This window comes from Callithrix jacchus, chromosome 15 (genome assembly GCF_049354715.1).
Source record: "Callithrix jacchus isolate 240 chromosome 15, calJac240_pri, whole genome shotgun sequence".
Classification (NCBI taxonomy): Eukaryota; Metazoa; Chordata; class Mammalia; order Primates; family Cebidae; genus Callithrix; species Callithrix jacchus.
This window is the reverse complement of record NC_133516.1, coordinates 65131399-65151481: the sequence shown is the minus strand read 5'-3', so window position 1 is coordinate 65151481 and position 20083 is coordinate 65131399.

The window sequence follows — 20083 nt, the reverse complement described above, 5'->3', positions numbered from 1 at the left end:
AAACAATTCATTGTTTCTGCTTTAATGAGCATCTTCTCTTGGAATGGCTCATATACACAGTAAACAGTTACAAATCATCATTTTGCTGATGTGTAAAACAGCAACATTAGGTGTTAATTTTGGGGACTGATGCCTTTGGCTCAGAGCAAGAGCTAAAGTATCCAGATTTGGGGAAATGTAGGAGACATTTTAGCATGGGGCAGAGGGGTTTCTTTGATGAGATAGGGTATCAGACCTTGATCTCCAAAGTATATTGTGGCTGGAGAGAGGAACAGAAAGAAGGGGGAAATCTGAGCCAGAAGATGGTTCAACCTCACCAGTTTGCCAGGAGTGGCCAGGTTTTATACATTTTCATTCATTTTTAGAGTCCCCGAATCCCTGTTGCATAACCAGTATTTAAAGTCATGTCTATGTGATCACAAATTTACTATTACTTCAACTGCTAAGCATTTACTGAGCATACCTTATTATCCCATTAAGAAAACAGAGAAGAAAAGACACACAGGTTTCCAGACTAACTGGGTGGATGTGGGGTTGACAATATTGCACGATTGTGCTGTGATGGAGTTTCAACTTTGTGAAGGCAAGAATTCACTTCTATATATTCATTATTTGATGTGGTAAACACTCAACATAGGAATGAATGTATGAAACCACCTTATTTTAGGACAGAGATTCTCCAAGTGTGTTACTTGCCCACTCCCATCAGAATCACCTGATCCTTTTCTATAATATCACATATACGATGCTGTTCTAATTACTTTTCTTAAATTAACTAATTTTATCTTCACTCAACCCTATGAAATAAGCACTATTACTATTACCTTCACTTTACAGATGAGCTGACGAAGGTCCTGAGTGGTCAGTTACTTGCCAAGGTCACACAGCCAATAAGTGAAAGAGCTGGGGATTTCAACCCAGAGTCAGTGCTCAAATCCACTACATTGTCTTGCCTCTCTATATCTAAAAGTAATGAGGAAGATAAATATGTGTTATAGAAAAGGGCCAATAGGTTATATTTTTAAGTGGAAAAAACACAATACTGGACAATATATTTAATAAGTTACCATTTGTGTCAAGAGAGAAAAGAGATTAAGATATGCTTGTATATACATAGATTCTCTGAAGAAGAAAAGAGAAACACCATGGCTGATTAGGTGTAACATTTTCATCCTGCATTTCTTTTAGGGATGCATGCGGTCCACTTTAGAGCTTCTTCGACAGTCATACTGTTAGTGATTTTCTAACACTTACCCTGCCCACCTTCATGACGATCCCTGAGACCATCCCACCCTCTCTGGGAATTAGACCCTCTGGGTTGTTACTGGGCAATCTGAATGATTAATAAAGACTCTAATGGATTATTTTGTACTCTCAACTTTAAGAATCATGTTCTAGATTCTCAGAGTTCTCTAGAAACCTAGACCTTAGGTTTGGGTCAGAAAATTTAATTCCATTGGAAGACCTAGGAGCTTTCCTACAAATTTCTTCCCCTTATCTGTAAACCAACTGGTAGTCTGCTTGGGAGGAAGGACGAAGATAAGCACAGCATTGGAACATGCCTTTTTTCTGGGTCACCACACTGACCTCATGCAGCATACCTCATTATGTCCTTGATCATTTTCTTCTTCTGCATTTTCAAAAGACAGAATAAAAATCTTTTGTCTTTCTTAGAAGCTTTACCAAGAAATTTGGTCTATACTATTTGACTGTGTTCATTCATTCTGTCATAATTCTTTTATGTTATAACTGCACCTTCCATATTTTTTGTGTGCCCTTTTTAATATGTGAGCTCATCAGGGCCTGTGCCAGTCTTTTCGTCGTTTTTTCCTTTTTCCTCCTCAGAATTTTTTATGATTGCAATATAACAGTGTCATTTTTGAGACCATTCCATTGAATCTACATTTCTTTTGAAATCTCTTGAAATGCTCTGTTCAATATACTAGTCATGTGCCACAATTCCACAATTTAGAGTAGCCACATTCCAAGCACTAAATAGCCACACTAAGCAAATGGTTACAATATTGGGTAGCACATATTATAGAATATTCTCATCATCATGGAAAGTTATATTTGAGAGGGCTACTCTAGAACTTTCCTATACACCAATCTTTGCTCTAAAAAAAGATTAAATTTATTTTTCCACAATCAAACAAAAGAAGTTTGACTCTACTCCTGTCTTTTCAAGTTGTTTGGGACATTAAATAATCTGAATTTTTAATAATTACTCTATTCTTGTCTTCTGTTGGGTCCTATTTCTTTTTTTCTTTTTTTTTTTCAGAAGTCCTACTTCCCTATGATCCTTGTGGATTATAATATAACCTGAAGCAGTAGGTGCCCTCATTACTTCTTTATGATAGTGAAAAGTGTCAGACAATTTTCAGACATGCAAGAGCTTGAATGTTATCTGCTATATGCTATATATCATTTCTTTGGAAAGTTGCTTGAGGGTATGAAGCAAATGAAACGGTACAGTAGTCATTAGGCCTGTTTACTAATAGGTCTTTTCTTCTGACACATAGTAGGATTGCACTTATGTGCCCCTCTTTGAAGTATAGACTTAACTATATGACTTGCTTTGGCCAGGGAGATGTACATAAAAGTGACATGTGTCAGTTTCAACTGGAATGTTCTAGAGCCAATGCAAAATGGGCCAAGTTTTGTTTTCCTTTCCCAGACAGCTGCTCTGTCAGCCTGGATCTGAGAATGAGAGTCAGGCAGAGTCATGTCAATCTGAAGTGGACATGCACTCTGAGTAGAAAACAAAACTTGGGGTTTTGAACCATTGAGGTTGTAGGATGTTGTTACTTCAGCACAAAGCTTGGTTACTTCAGCATACCAACACAGAGTCAGAGAGTCAGTACAAGAAAGGGAAGCAGAAGATTTGAAAAACAGTGAGTCTAGAATAGGAACCACTTAAAGGGAAGTCCCAAGATGGTAGCTGTACAGTAAACAGTTCAGAGCAGAAGCTGGAAGGCTCAGGAAGTCAAGAGAAAAATTTGATGTAATGGAGAGCCCAAGACAGTTTCTCATAGAAATGAGAAACTCCAGGAAAAAAAAATAGCATATTCATTATCTCCATAGTGGATAATTTCTCCAGATAATAAAACTATAAATATAGTGTATCATTCAGAGTACTTAAAAGAAACAGGACCAGTTACACACACACACACACACACACACACACACACACACACACACACACATATAGAGTTTTCTTCTAAACAATTGGCTCACATGATTATGGAGGCTGAGAATGTCCACAATCTGCCATCTCCAAGATGCAGACCTGGGAAAGCCAGGGGTATAGTTCTGTAATCCAAGTCCAAAGACCTGAGAATCACGAGAGCAGATGGTTAAAGTTCCAGTGTGGGATTAGGTCAAGACTGATGTCCCAGCTCAAACTCCCTGTTGTCAGGGAGTGAATTCTGTTTTTCTCAGCCTTTTGTTCTATTGGAGCCTTCAGTGGATGGGATGAGGCCAACCCACACTAGGAACAGCAATATGCTTTATACTGTCTGCTTATTCAAATGTTAATCTCATCCAGAAACACCTTCACAAACACATCCAGAATGACTGTCTTTTTTTCTTTTTCTTTTCTTTTTTTTGAGACGGAGTCTCACTCTGTCACCCAGGCTGGAGTGCAGTGGTGTAATCTTGGCTCTTTCTTTTAATCTCTCTCATAAAACAAAAAGTCATTGTGAAAGATTGCTTGAATTGTGAGAGATGTCTCATCATTCAGACAACAGAAGCATTTGTTGTCTGTCTCCCAGGTTCAAGTGATTTTCCTGACTCAGCCACCCAAGTAGCTGGTATTACAGGTGCTCACCACTATGCCTAGCTAATTTTTACATTTTTAGTAGAGATGAGTTTTCATCATGTTGACTAGAATGATCTTGAACTCCTGACCTCAAATAATCTGCTCACCTTGGCCTCCCAAAGTGTAGAGATTACAGGTGCCTGATACCATGTTCAGCTAATCTTTGTATTTTTAGTAGACACAGGGTTCACCATGTTGGCCAAGCTGGTCTTAAGCTGACCTCAGGTGATCCACCTGCCTTGGCCTCCCAAACTGCTGGGATTACAGGTGTGAGCCACTGCACCCAGCCCCAGATGGCTCTTTCTTTTAATCTCTCTCATAAAACAAAAAGTCATTGTGAAAGATTGCTTGGATTGTGAGAGATGTCCCATCATTCAGACAACAGAAGCATTTGAGCTCCAGCTCTTGAGCCTAATTGCCTGGACTTCAGTCTGAAATCTTTTATTTCATAGCATATGACTTTGGACAAATCACTTCACCCCTCTGTTCCTTGGTTTTCTTCTTTTTAACAAAAGTAGGAAATAATGGTATAATATTATCATGTATATTATAACTAAAAGAATCCATTAAAATGATCGATGTAATGCTTAGAATATGATAAGCTCTCAATAAATTATAGTTGCCTTCATTGTCATCATTATTATGTACAAAACATCTTGCTGGGCCTTGGGGTTTCAAAGACAGGTAATAAACATTTGGTCTCTGTCCTCGCAGAACTTAAAATTCTAGTGAAGGAAGAAGAGAAGTGATCCAGCAGATAGAAGAAAGATACGTGTTCATGAAGGCTTCTACCTAGGATTGTTAATGGGGTCAACCCCTCTGTCATGCACTGAATATTCATATCATCATTCTAACTCAGATTCATGGCCACGTGACTTTATTTGACATTCAGTGAAATAAATAAGTTATTTATTTAGAAACGCTAAGCTAGTGTCTGTGGCACCTGTAAGACTTGCTTATTCTCTTGTGTATATAATTTCCAGTTTCCTGAATCTCTCAGGCATTATGAATCATATTTCCAGTGTTCCTCCAGACATAAGCAGTGTTAAAAGTATTTGGAATTTCAAAACAACAGGTAAGCCAAGATATGGCCCATTAGAAGAAACTATAAGCACTTTCCTGGTCTCTCATTCCAACCCATCTCAAGATGAGTGTAGTCTGCTTATTTTCCAAGCCAGAAGGCACTTACTTTGCATTTGATTCAAATCTATGCACTTTAAAAAATACCATGACATTTTGCTTCTGAGACAAAAGTCAAATGCCAAAAAAAAGAAAAAATCACCTCTACAAATGTGAGTATTAAAAACTTAATTTATAAATGAAAACAAGATCAGTTGCCAAGATGCCAACTCGTTTACCTAGTTTGCAGACTTGGAGATTGTGGGCAATATTCCTCATGTTTGCCCTACACCTGTGTGTTTGTGCTTTATCAGTGATTGAGAGAGCTGTTCCAGAAAGAAGCCTCCATTGGCATTCTTTCCCATCTGAATGCTAAAATGCAGCTGGTAGTCTTGAGGTTACAGTTCTGGAATTTATTAAGAGTGAAACAGGAAGTGAGATGGTACATGATGCATCAACTGTTCTGTATGTTCAACACACAGCATCATTTGGAAAACTGCCCCTACCTCAGTCCACGATGTTTGATTGGCACTGCCAGTTGCAGTGTCCACTCCATACCATGACCCCCAAAGGGGTGAGCATCTAATCCACATTGTTCCTTTCCCTCTACACAAATTCACAAGAGAAAGGGCTTTGCCTTCTTGGTCCTAGAATAGTCATTTGAAATAAGAGCTCAATAAATATTTAACAGATGAGTCTCAAATATCAATCAAAAGATCATTTGTAAAGTAGGTTTGCAAAGAAAAGGGTCTTAATACCCAAAGGAGTTGCTAAGCTGGTGGGAGGTAAAGTTGGGGGTGTTGGGACCCATCTATCTCTCCTGGAAAGACAGTCTGCAATTATATGGAGGAAGGTGGAAGCAGGGCTGAACAAGAGACTAAGCCCTACTCAGTCTCATCTAAAGGTATCCCCATCTGTGCTTTCCAGTTGTGGGAACCAAGGCATTCCCTTTTCACATAAGTTAGTTTGAGTTGTTTTTGTCCCATGTGTTTTAAAAAATATTCTTCTTGGTGATCCTTTTAATTTCCACCAAAATTTCCTGGTGAAGTGGAAGGAACAGAGCCAATGGGAGCGTGCATAAGTTGAGAAGACAACCAGATAAATACATTTTCCAGAGATTCAGAGGGATGCCTAGATTTCAAATGTGGCCCCTCATTGCACCCAACAGTCATTCCCTGTCAGTCTCCTGTAGTGAACACCCTGGCTCCATTTAAACACATTTTCCACCTTCTACCTTCCTTTCCCTGCTGATAGTAGCTTATGGCTTTTAGCCTTTAACTTGGCTTGGCAGGACACAAATCCTGCTAACTTTCTGAGATGGTATTAGGTAAACATCTGTAGCAGAATGATAAACAAGGGTTTGGGGCTTTAGGACATTAAGATCATTGAGCAATCATTCCATAGCTCCTCTTTCCTCAGTCAACCCTTACGGTTTCAAGACCAATCTCTCCTGACCCCGGCAGGCACTCCCTCCCTGGCTGTTAAGTGTTCTATCTTATCTGGGGAAACTAGAATTACGGCTGTCCTCTCAACTGACTGCCCAACAGAGCCTCAAATCTCAGATCACACTACCACCTTCTCTGACTCTGCTGTCAGCAACCCCAAACACCAAATTCACTGAAATCTCTGCTGCATGCAGATCAGATGTCCATGCATGCATTTTCGCAGACCACGAGACAATGCAGGCCTCTGACCCCTCATTTGTTCTTCCCAGTTCTCTAAATCTTTGCCAGGATTTGCTGGCTCATATTCCCTTCTTATAGTCAGATCCCACTCTCACTGACTTGATCTCACTGAAATCTCACATCCTGTGGCCTGCTCTCCCTGCCCCGTGCCACTCTACTTCTAGGTCTCAGCTTCTTTCTTTGATTGTACCCCAAACCTCCATATACCCTATTGGTAAGACTTGGCTGAAAGTTAGAGGCTCTGGAGGGCCCTTATATCAGAGCAACCACAAATATGTTAAATACACAAGTTAGTTAAATATCCAGAATGTCTGCTGTTAAATTCTTCTGACCACTTTGCATACCATCAACTTCACTCTCTTCTTTCTTCTGTTTTCTCTCTCCCTTCTCTTATTATTTCACTTCCATATCCTATTTCCTGTGCAGAGCTATTTGGTTCTGTCTAAATCATTACATCAAGATCTCAACTTCTCAAAAGGCTCGGCAGTCCAAATTCAGCTTTCCTTCCAACCCAAAATCCTGATACCTACTGTTTTCATCATCATTTCTACCACACTGCCAACATATACAATAGTTGTACATTCATCCTCTCTGCCTCCTCCTTCTCTGTGTGTGTGTGTGCATAAATATCTATTCAGGTGTGTATGATGTGTATGAAGATACACTATTATATACATGCTATATGATGCTTACTGAGCTTATATATGATGCTTATATGTGATATATTATGTATGATGCTTATATAGATGCTTATATATATGATGCTTATATATGTGATGCTTAATGAGCATATATATATAGTTGCTTATATATATCTATTCAGGTGTGTATGATGTGTATGAATTATTACTATCACATACATGCTACATGATGCTTAATGAGCTTGTATATGATATATTACATGCATATGATGCTTACATAGATGCTTATATATGATGCTTAATGAGTATATATATAGAGTGCATGTATATGATTGTGTGTATTCATAAAATATATGTATGAATATATAAATACATACACATATTCATACAATATATGTATGTATATATAAAGACCCTTCGACCAAGGTGTCTTTATGTATACATACACATGCCCTGTGTGTATATGTGTGTGTGTATATATATATATATCTACACATGTGTGTGTGTATACACATGCCCTGTATGTGTGTGTGTGTGTATATATATATACATGCCCTGTTTATGTACCTTTACTTCCCTTGGTCGAAGTGTCTTTATTTTTAAAAGTAAGAGACCATACTAAGCTACTTCCAATACTCCATTCAGCTCTAAAGTTATTTTTAGTGTATATACTGTGTTTATGCATCTATATGGTAGGATATATATTAGATTATTAAAATTTAGTATTATTAATTTGAACTTTTATTTGAAGACTTTCCTATTTTTTTATGTTAAAATAACATGGCTACAATTATTCAATGGCTTTGAGATATCACAATAATTACACGATTATCTTGCACTCTAACACATAATATGAAGTATCTATTTTTGGCTCTGAGTTCACTAGAAAAATTATTGAGTCAACATGAGCTTAATGAAGCCTATAGAACATTACTCAATACCAAAGGTAGACAAGTCAGCCCTCTGTGTTCTGATGTACCTGTGGAGCTGGAATGACTCTTAATATTTGTCATTGACCTGTCCCCAGTGGTCATCTAAAAATGTGCTTAATTTCATGGTCAGCTGGAACTAGATCTTCTAGGGATTCATGAATATAGACTGAGAGGCTCACAGGGCCACCTGAGAGCATCATAAAATACTATGAGATAATAAGGTTTCTGGACATGACATTAGCTTTTAGAGCATATATCATCTGAAGTTGTCTATCTGGTTAATTTCAATTAGTGTTTCAGAAAATGCATCAATTTCTTTACTACATGTTAATGTAAAGAAATCTAGGCATAAGAAATTATTTCAGAATCATGTAAAAATTGAGCAATTATTTTTACATAATTTGATTTTATCAATTCCAGTTTTTGCCTTTTCAAAAATTCTTTCTTGTCAGTAAGGCAGGGTAGAAAAAGACCCATCTAGGTTTAAATCATAGCACAAGGTTTACTAGCTTTGTAATCTTGGAAATGCTGCTCAACCTTTCAAAGCAAAAGCTCTTCATTGCTTACCTTAAATGGTTGTTCTTCAATCCTTGAGGATAATACTACTTACCATGAAGGATCATTCTAAGGAGCAATTAAAAATACTAGACATGTAAGTATTTATGCCTAGTAATACTAGGCGACGTCTCTCCCTGCCTTTCTTCCCTAATCCTCCTCTTCTTACCTTGATTTATTCAAATCTAGAATGAATACATGTAGGATTAGGATTTTGAGGAATATGAGGCAGTCTCTTTTCCCTTAGCTATGGAACTAAGTGTGCCTGGGGGCCAATAGCACACTTTCTCCATCCCCCTTCCTGAAGGGGAGTTTTATCAGTCAGAGTCCAGTCAACAAAACAAAGTTGCCAGGAATTCAGTACAAGAGTAGAATGGAAGCAACCAGTTAGAAGGATGCCAGAGTGGGAGGCACCTTAATGTTTAGCAACTGCCAGAAGCCACTATCACTCTGAGGCTTGAGGAACAAATGGAGGAGATGGTAGTGCCAGTGCCTAGGAGCCATGGCTGCCCTGCATGAACTGAAACCACAGTGAAGACACAACCACTGCAAGAGATACAGCTCATAACAGAGAGGGAGACAAACACTGTGGCTTCTCCCACCAGAGAGCTTCCTGCTGGCTGAACCTTACTGGATGTCACTTGGCAAGGAACCTTGGGGACTATAGTTTGTAGATTCAGTCCCTTAGAGCAGAGAGCAGAAGAAGAGAAAGACAAGAAATAAATTAGGAGATAAATAGGCAAAGACTACTAACAGAACAGCCAAATAAGGGAGATTCTTCCTTTATGCATGGCCCAGCTGCTGCCTCTGAGTCAGGTTAAAAAAACCCAATCAGAAAATTTTTCTTAAGATTTGCACCCTTCCTAAGACTCATCCTAAAGATCTTTCCATTACAAGCACAAGCATGCAAGTTAACATATATTTGCAGCAAATATTTTAGCATCCATTATCCCTGAGGAGCAAAAGCTGGGATCTTGAAGGACTGGGACACAAGAGGGATAAATTTTGGTGGAGAGCAGTAGTTAAAGTGCATTGAAAACTATGTGTTGCTGGGATGTTGTGGTCTTAGATGCAGTAAGAGGAGCGCCATGGTCTTAGATGCAGTAAGAGGAGCACCATGTGCATGAGGCTTAGGGAAAGGCCTAAAAGGGTGGTAGTAGAGAGACAGAGCAGAAGCCAGTTTCATGCATCTTCTTAACCAGCCAAGAGCAGGTCCTGGCTGTTCAAGGAGGGCAAAAGAGGTGTCCATCAGTGATTTAACTCCTGCCCAGTCCCACTTGTCTTAAGTTAGTTCATCCACCATTTGTTGAGGCCCTGCAATATGTTCTCAAGTGCTTCACACATATAAACCTGCAACTGTGTCTTACTTCTTGTTTATTATTATTATTATTGACTGTTTGGCCAGGCACAGTGGCTCACGCCTGTAATCCCAACACTTTGGGAGGCCAAGGTGGGTGGATCATGAGGTCAGGAGTTCAAGACCAAGCTAGCCAACATGGTGAAACCCCATTTTTACTAAAAATACAAAAATGAGCTGGGTATGTTGGCAGGTGCCTGTAATACCAGTTACTCAGGAGGCTGAGGCAGGATGTTGCTTGAACCTGGGAGGTGGAGGTTGCAGTGAGCCGAGATCATACCATTCTACTCCAGCCTAGGTGACAAGAGCAAACTTGTCTCGAAAAACAAAATGAAACAGTGTTCATTGAGATAGAGAAGAGGGGGGCATCCGACCTCTCCTGGGGTATATATAGTCCATAAAGTTTTCACATGGTTCTGAGTGTCAAAGCAGAATAGGAGTGGGAGCTAGTTGACATGGCAAAAAGCCTTCTAGGCAGAGGAAGCAGTAGGAATAAATAATTGCAGATATTGAGGAAAAGATGTAAAACTTGTTAAAAACTATTCCTGTTTCTCAAAACATGTAAGACTCATTACTGATCCTAGTTTCAAGAAACCACAGTAGAGTTTTCAGGTTAGCCAAATAAATTACAGAATACCTACATACATTTGAATTTCAGATAATGAATATGTTTTAGTGCAAGTACGTCCTTGCTATATTTTATCTGGCAACCATAAGCTATAGGGATGACCATAGACTACATTGTGCAGACCAAAAATCTTAAAAACAGAAAAAAGTGTATAATTCTTATTTCCAGGTACTTCTTTAGCAATAGCTTAACCAGATGACATCTGTAGAACAGTAGTTGATAAACTTTTTATGTAAATATAAAGATAGTAAATATTTTAGGCCTGTGGTCCATATGGTCTCTAATTAATTAACTGTGCCTTTATGGCATGAAAATAGCCATAGACAATCCATTGATAAATGAGAGTGGCTATGTTCTAATAAGACTTTACTTATAACAATAGAGAGCCCACTGTCATAATTTGCTCACTCTAATTTTAGAAGTTGGATCTAGAAGAATTTTTTTCTTTTTGTAAAAAGCTGCTTACAATGTAATAACAAAAACCAAACAATAAATAAAAAATGGGCAAAGACCTTGTATAGGCAATTCTCTAAAGCAGAAATACAAATGGCCAATAAGGATAGGAAAAGATGTTCAACATTGCTAATCATTAAGGAAATGCAAACTAAAACCACAATAAGATACTGCTTTATACCCATTATGGTGGCTGCTATGAAAAGCAAAGCAAAACAAATATAGTTAATTATAATCTACTGTAAATTTTAGAATAGCTAGAAGAGGATAATTCTATGCTTCTAGCACAAATAAAAGATAAATAAGGTGATAGATATCCCAATTACTGTTATTCAGTCTTTACACATTATATGAATGTATCAGATTGTCACATGTGCCCTGTACATCTATCATGTATCAGTAATAAAGAATAATAAATGCACTCAAAAAAGAAAACAGGAAGTAATCTGTGTTAATGAGGATGTGGATAAATTGGAACCCTCATGCACTGTTGGTAAAAATGTAAGCTGGTGCAGCCAATGGGAAAAACATTACAGAAGTTCTTCAAAAATATTAAACTTAGAATTACCACATGATCCAAAATTCCATTTCTAGGTATATTCCCAAAATAATGGAAAGAAAGGGTTGAAACAGATATTTGTATATCAGTGTTCTTGGCATCATTAATTGCAATAGCCAATAGATGGAGACAGTCAAAATGCCCATTAATGGATAAATGAATACATAAATAAGATGTGGTGTAAACACACATATGCATGCATACACAAAATGAAATATTGCTCCATCTTAAAAAGCAATGAAATTCTGATACATGTTACGATATGAATGAACCTTGAAAACATTATGCTACATTGAATAAAGCAATCACAAAAGGACATATATTTTGTGATTCCACTCATGTGAGATATGCAGAATAGTCATATTCATAGAAACAGAAAGTAGAATAGACATTACTAGGTTTCGGGGAAAGTGAGGAAGGGAGGGTTAGTATTTAATGGGCACAGAGTTGCAGCCTGGGAAGATGAAAATATTCTGGAGTTGGATGGTGGTGATGATTGCACAACAATGTGAATGCACCCAATACCAGTGAACCATACACCTAAAAATGATTAAGATGGTAGATTTTATGTTACGTGCATTTTTACCGCAATAAAAGCTAGCTACTTGCAGAAGTTTACCTAATTATAACCTAGTCTAAGAGAACCAGTTGGCCAGACAAGATTTAATGTATTTCCAAACTAGAAACAATAGCACAGAGTATAATCACTTATAAATTTCCAGTAATCTTAGATATAAATAAGACATGCAATATAACAAAATTTAAAATGTTCTCTTTGCACTGCACAGACGAATTATGCTTCAAAGTCTCACAACAGAATGTTCTCTCTCAAATGTTATGAGAAGAAACTTTCTGTAACTTTGCACACAGACTGTTGATGAACCTAGACACTTCACTCTTGTCCCTGTATTAAAGTGAGAAACACAGCACAGATGTGGTCATAATGTGTAGACCAAGGATGTCTGGCAGGTGCTGGGAATAGAGAAGGTCATAATGAAGTCCAGTCCCTGTTTTCAGATGTCATGGAGAAAAACATGCCATGAATGCTTTTTTGAGAGGTAGCTACAAGCAGTTGCCAGTGTATTGCAGCTGTCATAGCATGCACTTTGCCTTCTCCCCAAGTATCATTTCTCACTCTCGGCATAGCCATTATCAAAACTTAGAATATTTGTATCGATTTATTTTAACCTCTGCCTCTTTCTAGAGGTTTAAGTTATTTTACAACTAGAGCATGATCAGATGGAAAAAGATAAGCCCAGAAAAGAAAAAGGCTCAGAGCCTCAAGGACATTGTATACCCCTCTCCCTCCAAATTTTACTCCATTTCTTTTTAAATGGCAACAGTGCAAAAGCTTTCTTCAGTGCTAGAAAGACTGATTTTTCAGAGTCAAAATGTTTCAGAATCATTGCTTTTGACACTTGACTATGGAGACAACATTGTAGACATTATGTGAAAATGAATTACATTTGTAGCAAATTGTCAAATAAAATAACCTGACTTTGACATATGCTAGATAATTAGGCCATTGACAGATTCTTATGTGGACAGAGAAACACCGATTTTGGACTTATTGATATCTTTTGCCAAAATGTGATATTGTGATTATTGGTCTGGATGTATCTTACTGATACAAGATACACAAACAGCAAGCATACAAACACACAGACACACACACATATACAAACATACTCACACACTTTAAATGAATGATTCTTTTTCATGTATATGCATAGTTATACAATGGATTCATCTCAAAATATGCATTAATTTGATTTTACCATGATCTCCAGAATGAAAGCTTTCCTTTCTAAGATTAATATTCAGAGCTTTAATTTCATTTTCAAGAGTGGAAAATAAGAATTGCCCCATATTTTGCTTAGTCATTTCTCTAGCCACTTTTGCTTCTTTCAGCTGCATTCTTTATTAGCATTGCTACACCCTCGCTCAGACCCAAGACTCTCTTCCCCATATTCCTGCAGCCCTCCTCCCTGCCTGCAGCTCCACATCCCCACCAATCAGACTGGCGAGTAACTCTTATAAAATGTGGATCTACTCTTGCCACCTGCCTGCTCAGTTGTCTTCAGAGACTCTTGTCAGAGTGAAATCTAGCCCATTGCTGGTCAGGGCGTGCACTTAGCTTGTCTCTCCTGTTTGCTCTCTCAACAGATTCCCACATGCACCTTCTCTGCCTGCAGCATAATCACATTCACATCCCACATGTCCCATGCCTCTTCTTGCTCACTGCTTTTGCTTGTCTACCTAAAATACCTTTCCTATCTGTGTACACATGGTGAAATCCTAGCAGCATATTGTAGTGGAAAGAGATTAGACTTTGAACTGGCCTACAGAAGCTGAACTATAGAGCTTGTTGTTTAATGTTGTGTGCCTCTGATTCCACCATTTGCAAAATAGCTCACAAATACGTACTTTGCAGGGTTCTTATGGTGTTTAATAAGACAATGTAAGAAAAAACACTTGGGACTTAGCAGTACATATTTTATAACCAATTGTTTTTATTATTTGTGATATTAACATGATTGTTTTATTAATCAATAATATTAACAGTTTTATTGATTTTTCTGCTCAAGTGTTAGTTTTCTTGAAAGTACTTCCTGATATCCCACAACAGAATTAACTTTCCCTATTTGTACTCGTCCTATAACTTGAACACCCTTCTCTGTTTTAGCCATCATTCCACTGTATTGGAATTGTTGACTCCTTTGTCTCTTTCCCTGGCTGGACAGAGAACACAACAGGGAAGAAGTCTTTATCCTGATTAATCCACATATGTAGATGTAATTGTCTATATTTTATCTTGATTACTCCACATATGTAGATGAATACATGACTGAATGAAATAATTACTCAGATTCTGCTGGCTTTTCCATAATGCCATCCAAAATGTCTAGCTCAGAAAAATCTCACAGTTGATGAGACGTCAGGTTAGTTTGTTGTTGTTGTTGTTTTCAAACCAGGGAACTGTGTATTTAAGGAATTGGTGGCATCTTCAACCATTGGCTTCCAGTGCTTTCTCTTTTGGTTGATTCTCCTTCTGGCAGCCAGATAACTTTTATCAGTGATAACTTTCATATTCTCAATTATCTACATTGAAGACTTCTATTATTTTTTGATGTATTTAGAATAAATGTTGTATGCTACACCCCAGCAGACACTCATTTTAATAGTCTCAACTTTTAATTCTCATCACTCTTCAGTCTCTCCTCAATATTCCAGCCAGACTGAGCTTCTTCCAGTTCCTCAAATCACACAGCTTTTCCTCTCCAAGGTGTTTCCTCACCAGTACACTTGCTACCTCCTATTCACTCTCTAGTCTCAGCCTTAATGCCACTTCCTCTTGATCTTTGCCAATATACTTTACCAGTTTTGGATACTCTCCCCTGACCCTGCTGACTACCCCATGAGTCCTGTACCTTCCCAGCCATTATACTCATTGTATTTAATGGTGGTTAATGGCTGAATGTTTATTCTCATGGCTAGACGGTATGCTCATAAGCACAGGAATCAAGTCTCTCTGGTTTGCCACTGGATTTCCTTAATTCCTAGAAGCTGGTATATAGCAAATAAGAAGTATCACTGAATTAATAAATTCTGGTGATCTGGTGCTGGAAGTGTGCATCTTTAAAGCTTGACAGCAATCTAAAATTTTGTTTTGAGATAAAGAAAGTGTGGGCATCTTTATTCACCCTTATACCTGTCCAGACCCCTTGGGAATAGGACCAAGTTTTCTGACCAAAGTGATACATGAGTGAGAGAAGCTTTAGGCATACTGTACATGTTATGTGAATATGAGGATGGTGCGATTTTCCAACTTGCTAAGGGTCTGGTAATACCCTCTGTGGCACCTCTTTAGTCACCTCTCTTCTATCGGAGTTTTCTGTAACCCTTTCCATACTCACATGTACCTATATCAGCAGACTATCAGGGCAGTGCAAATATGGTAAGCTAAGCCACCTTTTAAATTTATCTTTTCTGGCCTTAGATTTTTGTATGTGTAACTGTGTGTGTGTGTGTGTGTGTGTGTGTGCACGCGCGCTCGCAAGAAAGAGATATTCTGGTGTAACAAAAGTATGTTTCATTTTTTTATACATGTGTATTTATTATTGCTATCCTTTATTCCAGAAAATGTTTATTGCCATTTTATATGAACACTCTCCTTCCCGCCTCATTACCACAGACAACTGTTGGATACTATAATGATATCTTCATGTGATCCTTTAGAAATACAGAGATATTCGAAATGATAGACTGATTTACTTTTTTTCTCTAAATTTCTATTTTAATGCCTATTATTTTAATGCCTAACCAGTTTTTCATTTGCATTACATTTCCTCAGAAAATCAAGGCTCTTTCTATATTGCTGATTCCTCCCTTCCAGATTATTCTACCTGTTTGCGCTAAAGCAATCTTCCTGATTCATAGCCTTGCAGATGCTGCTGGACAGAGCCAAGAACTTCAGAGGCTCCAGAATACCTAAAAGATGATGGACAAATTCCTTAGCCTGACATTGAGGATTCTCTAGACCTCTAGTCCCAGCTTCCCTCATTATTTTTTTTTTCTACATACATTGTTTAAGTGCCAGCTCTATGCAAGACTGATGTGGATACAGTGACAACACAAACATGGTTTCAAGTAGCTCACAAATTTAAAAAGGGAGAGAAAAGCTGCATTGAATATATGTGATCCAAGGAAGGAGAAGACAATATTGTCTCTGGTTGTGTGTGAGGGTGATGATCACAGAACTCATTCTTGAGCACATGGATGTTAGTAAGAGCTAACTCAGTGCAATGGATGCATGCATGAAAGAAGGCAAGGTCTGAGCTGTTCTCTCAAGAGATTACTGTGACAGAAGTGATTGCAGTGGGTTCTGGCCAGAGGCAAAAATGAAAATTGCTCAAAGAAGTTGCAGGAAGGTCTGAACCTCAGGTGCCATCATGTGCTGCTAGCGAAGATGGGATGTGGGCAACTATGAATGCAGAATCATTTTCTGATGGCGAATCAACAGAGATACCTAAGAGAAGGAGAGGGTTAAAGATGCCAATACAATTTCCAGTCTGCGTGAAGATGTTCCAAGTATCAGAAAAAGGAAAATCAAGAGGAAGCTTAGGAAAGGAGCTTTAGGCCACTTAATTTTGACATTTCTATGAGGTATTCCAAGAGGAATGTCCAGTGGCTGCATGGGGAAGTGTGTAAAAGTTTGTTAGAATAGCATTTAAGTGACACATGAGAGTCTTTGGAGCAGAAAGCATGGTTGAGTCATAAACAGGAGGGAGATTGCTCAGGAAGAGGGAACAGAAAGAATTACTCTCTTCTCCCCTCTCGAATCCTTTGCTTCAGCCAGCAATCTATGTTCTAGAGCTCACCAGGAGCAAACCCCAGACTTACTTCTGCTATCCATCCCGATTTTGATGTTCTCCTTTTTACTTGACTAAGTGTATCTTATATCAGCAGAGTTCTCCAAACATTTCTTTAGTGTCAGAAAGAATAGCAGACACTTGACCAGTTGCTACAGGGTACGTACAGAAAGAGGTCCTGTATCCTTCAAGGAGCTGTCTTTAAGATCTTGTCTGAGCTCCAGTCCACATGACATTTCTCTGAATTTTTGAAATATACCCTCCTGCATATCTAACATTTAGCAGAGTCCCAGTATTTGTATTTGTCTTGCTATAATTCCATTGCATCTCCAGCTAGACAATGAGATCCTTGAGAATACACACTGTAATTATCTGCTTTGAGTTCCCTAAAGGCCTGATACAATGCTTTAGACACAGTCAGTACCATTTTTAAGGCTCTGAGGCTCTGCTTTTATCTACTAGCATTCTCCTCTCCTTGCCTCGATCTCTATTGGCACCAGTTCTTACATCTTAAGTTTCTTGTTTTGTGATTCAAAAGTATAGATAAAAATATAGCTTGTTATGACTCACAAATTATAGAGAAAATTTTAATGGAGAGACACCTCTGCTCACCTTGTCATTCAAAAGCTAAAGTGTTTTTTAACACTCTAAATATATAAAGATACTATAAACACTGCAGTAAAACGTGATGAGATCATTATTACTTAAATAATTAATCACCTAGCTCAGTCTATAGTAGGTAGTTTAGCATAGGTGTTGATGTTGAAAGCATTTTTCCTTTATTACAATAACAACACTTTAAGAGGAATCTGGATTATTCTAAAGATTTCAATCGTTTAGGAATCAAGGAGTCATGAACTTCAGAGTTTGGGGCAACATATACTTACATACCAGAGGATAAATGGTTTCTTTTCAAGAGCCAATTGTGCATGACTTGTAGAATCTTCGAGAACACTATCTTGAGAAAGGTGCAAGGTAGAGTGTGCGAATGGACCATGGTGGGAAGTGTTCACCACCAGGGAAGGTAATGAAAGCACATACTTACCTTCTTGGGCAACATCCTTAATCCACAGATGAAGAAACCGAGCCTTGGAAGAGGAAAACACTCAACAAATTATTATTCATTGAGGCCTACTTATATGCGCTAGTCAAGTCGCCATATAAGGTAAGCTTCTCCTTAACCCAGATGTCATATTGGGAAGAAGGAACACAACTTCAAAGGTTCTTAGCAGAGTTCACATGTAGAAAGTGCATTTACGGTCGGGCGCAGTGGCTCACGCCTGTAATCCCAGCACTTTGAGAGGCAGAGGCAGGTGGATCATGAGGTCAAGAGATGGAGACCATCCTGGTCAACATGGTGAAACTCCGTCTCTACTAAAAATACAAAAAAAAAAAAAAAAAAAAATTAGCTGGGCATGGTGGCGCGTGCCTGGAATCCCAGCTACTCAGGAGGCTGAGGCAGGAGAATTGCCTGAACCCAGGAGGCGGAGGTTGCGGTGAGCCGAGATCGCGCCATTGCACTCCAGCCTGGGTAACAAGAGCGAAACTCCGTCTCAAAAAAATAAAAAATAAAAAAGTGCATTTACATTTCTGTGTTTTCTCATGCAACAAAAAGAAGAGAAATGCACTCACGAATTTATTTTCAGCTTCTCCACTGAGAAAAAAAAACCAGAATGTTGATTTTTTAACATAACAACCTAAATGCGGCAACTTTTTACAATATTTGATTGTCACAAGTATTACATCTCTTCCCAGGAATAACTTGACGCACATTTTTAGATAAGACTATCTCTGATCAAGATGGAAGTTCCAAATCTAGACTACTAATATTGAGTCTTTTGAATTTCAAAATAAGCAGAGGCTAATTCATAAATGTATTCACTTTTTTTCTCAGCCTCAAAACATTCAGTAGACATTAAGTCATCACTATCTCACCCATTCACATCCCCAGAGTGCTTTCAGTCTGGATATTAAATCGTCTGATGCAGATGATAAAAACAATTTTGGCTTTAAAAGTAACTTAACTGCTTTAATAGACATGGCCCAGGTATATAGCGATGTGATTAATGGAGCATCTGGAATTATTTATGTCTATAAAATTTAGGTTAGTCTCTTTGGTTGAATCAATGATTAGCTCTACCTGAGGAGAAAAAATTTCTGCAGAAGACCCACACCTAAAGTCAGGCCCTGGACTTTACTTGCTGTGTGATTTTTGCGAAGTTATATTTAACTTCTGTCTTTTTACCTATGAAAAGTAGATTGTAATGAAGCCTACCTTTTAGGGACCGAATAAAAGTTAAGGATTGTAATGAAGGTAATATTCAATGGCTTCTCATGTTTCTCGATTATCCATTGTTTGTAGAAAACCAAATATTACATGTTATCACTTATAACTGGGAGCTAAATGATGAGAACACATGGGCACATAGAGGGAAACAACACACACTGGGGCCTTTCAGAGGGTGGAGGGTGGAAGAGGGGAGACGATCAGGAAAACTAACTAATGGATACTAGGCTTAATACCTGGGTGATAAATTAATATGTACAACAAAGCCCCATGACACAAGTTTATCTATGTCACAAATCTGCATTTGTACCCATGAACTTAAAATAAAAGTTTTAAAAAATGACCTTCACAACTCCATAAATTTCTTAAAAACCTACCACTTTATTGTCTTTCATGATTCTGTGGTTCACTGGGATTGACTGGGTGGTTCTCCTACTCTATGTAATGTTAACTGGGATCAGCTGGGGGCTCAAATGGTTTGGAATGTTCAGGATGGCCCCCTTGCATTCCTAGAGTTGATGCTGCTGTCAGCTTGAATCTCTTGAGGTGGGGGCTGTTGAACCACCTCCACTCTTCATGTGACTTCTCCTTGAGACATGGCAGCTGGCTTCTGAGAGGTGTTCTCAGTGCTCAAAGAGAAAGGAAGCAAATGCTGTCTGTCTTCTTGAGGCCTGG